Genomic DNA, 2,500 nt, shown 5'->3' on the forward strand with positions numbered 1-2,500 from the left:
AGGGGGAAAAGTTGTAGGGTTAGGGTTAGGGTCAGGGTTAGGGAGAAAAGTTGTAGGGCTAGGGTTAGGTTCAGGTTCAGGCTCAGGGTTATCATTCTGGAAATGATATTAGCAGAAGCAATGGAGGAAAGCGAGGAGAGGGAGGGAGGGATAGATATTAAACGGGATGGACGAAACGTATAGAGCGCACACAAGACACGCGATGAGAAACCACCCGCCCAGAGAAATTCATGTCCGATTTACCGAGAAGACAGGGAGGGCAGAGAGATCGCCATGGATGAGAAACACGACGAGAAAGCACAAAATATCGGCGAGCTGAAATATCGGCGAGCTGGCGAGAGCAAAGATATCGAGTAGATTCAAGAGAGAAAGCGGAATTATTTTATAAACAACGTAGAGATGACCAAGAACAGGAAAGATGGGGAGATGAAAGTGGGGACGGACGACGGGAGGAGAAGAAAGAACAGCCAAAAGAGAGCCAAGAAAGCCAACAAAACGAGAAAGCGTCGAGAGAAGGAGCAGGAGCAGAAGACGTTAAAGAAAGAACCAAGGGACCTAAGAACGACTTGCTCGACAAAGCAAATAGATCAGTAAGAAATGGAAGAAGAAATAAAAATAATTTCCTGGACTAGAAATGGACTGGATTCGGCCATTCGGCAAGAGGAAGGAAAATATGGAATAAATGAGGGAAGTTAAGATCAGAAATGATAGGCCTACGAGAGGTTCCTCTGGGAAAGCTACACCCAAAACTTTTGAGGAAGGAAGATGGCAGAAATTGGAACAAACTTTTCACTTGAAGGAAGGGAAGCTTTTCACGTCAAACCAGCTATTTAAATCAACCCCTCGCAGCCATCCTGGCAGAGAAGCAGAAAACCGAAACACTCCAGTCCGGCCGAGGCCCGGGTAAACCGGTCCCGCCCGAGCGAGCGTCCCGGTAGACCGGGACGGCTGCCGGGCGCGGGCACCCCCGGGGCCCGGCGCTGGCACCTAGGCAAAGGGGGAGGTCCCCGACCGAGGCCCGCGGCGCCGGAGCCGGGATCCCGTACCTCCATCGCGGCGGGGGAAACGGAAAGACTGACCCGGCCGGGGCCCCGGTAGACCGGGACGGCTGCCGGGCGCGGGCACCCCCGGGGCCCGGCGCTGGCACCGAGGCGAAGGGGGAGGTCCCCGACCGAGGCCCGCGGCGCCGGAGCCGGGATCCCGTACCTCCATCGCGGCGGGGGAAACGGAAAGACTGACCCGGCCGAGGCCCCGGTAGACCGGGACGGCTGCCGGGCGCGGGCACCCCCGGGGCCCGGCGCTGGCACCGAGGCGAAGGGGGAGGTCCCCGACCGAGGCCCGCGGCGCCGGAGCCGGGATCCCGTACCTCCATCGCGGCGGGGGAAACGGAAAGACTGACCCGGCCGAGGCCCCGGTAGACCGGGACGGCTGCCGGGCGCGGGCACCCCCGGGGCCCGGCGCTGGCACCGAGGCGAAGGGGGAGGTCCCCGACCGAGGCCCGCGGCGCCGGAGCCGGGATCCCGTACCTCCATCGCGGCGGGGGAAACGGAAAGTGATGCGGCCGGGGCCCCGGTAGACCCGGCCGTCTCCCCGGCGCGGGCACCCCCGGGATCCGGCGCGGGCACCGAGGCGACGGCGGGGGTCCCCGACCGAGGCTCGCGGCGCCGGAGCCGGGATCCCGTACATCCATCGCGGCGGGGGAAAGAGAAAGTGATCCGGCCGGGGCCCCGGTAGACCCGGCCGTCTCCCCGGCGCGGGAACCCCCGCGGCCCGGCGCTGGCACCGAGGCGAAGGGGGAGGTCCCCGACCGAGGCTCGCGGCGCCGGAGCCGGGATCCCGTACCTCCATCGCGGCGGGGGAAACGGAAAGACTGATCCGGCCGAGGCCCCGGTAGACCCGGCCGTCTCCCCGGCGCGGGCACCCCCGGGGCCCGGCGCGGGCACCGAGGCGAAGGGGGAGGTCCCCGACCGAGGCCCGCGTCGCCGGAGCCGGGATCCCGTACCTCCATCGGGGCGGGGGAAACGGAAAGACTGACCCGGCCGAGGCCCCGGTAGACCGGGACGGCTGCCGGGCGCGGGCACCCCCGGGGCCCGGCGCTGGCACCGAGGCGAAGGGGGAGGTCCCCGACCGAGGCCCGCGGCGCCGGAGCCGGGATCCCGTACCTCCATCGCGGCGGGGGAAACAGAAAGTGATGCGGCCGGGGCCCCGGTAGACCCGGCCGTCTCCCCGGCGCGGGCACCCCCGGGACCCGGCGCGGGCACCGAGGCGACGGCGGGGGTCCCCGACCGAGGCTCGCGGCGCCGGAGCCGGGATCCCGTACCTCCATCGCGGCGGGGGAAAGAGAAAGTGATCCGGCCGGGGCCCCGGTAGACCCGGCCGTCTCCCCGGCGCGGGCACCCCCGGGGCCCGGCGCGGGCACCGAGGCGAAGGGGGAGGTCCCCGACCGAGGCCCGCGGCGCCGGAGCCCGGATCCCGTACCTCCATCGCGGCGTGGGAAACG

The sequence above is a fragment of the Pantherophis guttatus genome, unplaced genomic scaffold, assembly GCF_059756535.1.
Source record: "Pantherophis guttatus breed Tessera unplaced genomic scaffold, ASM5975653v1 scaffold_21, whole genome shotgun sequence".
Taxonomy (NCBI): Eukaryota; Metazoa; Chordata; class Lepidosauria; order Squamata; family Colubridae; genus Pantherophis; species Pantherophis guttatus.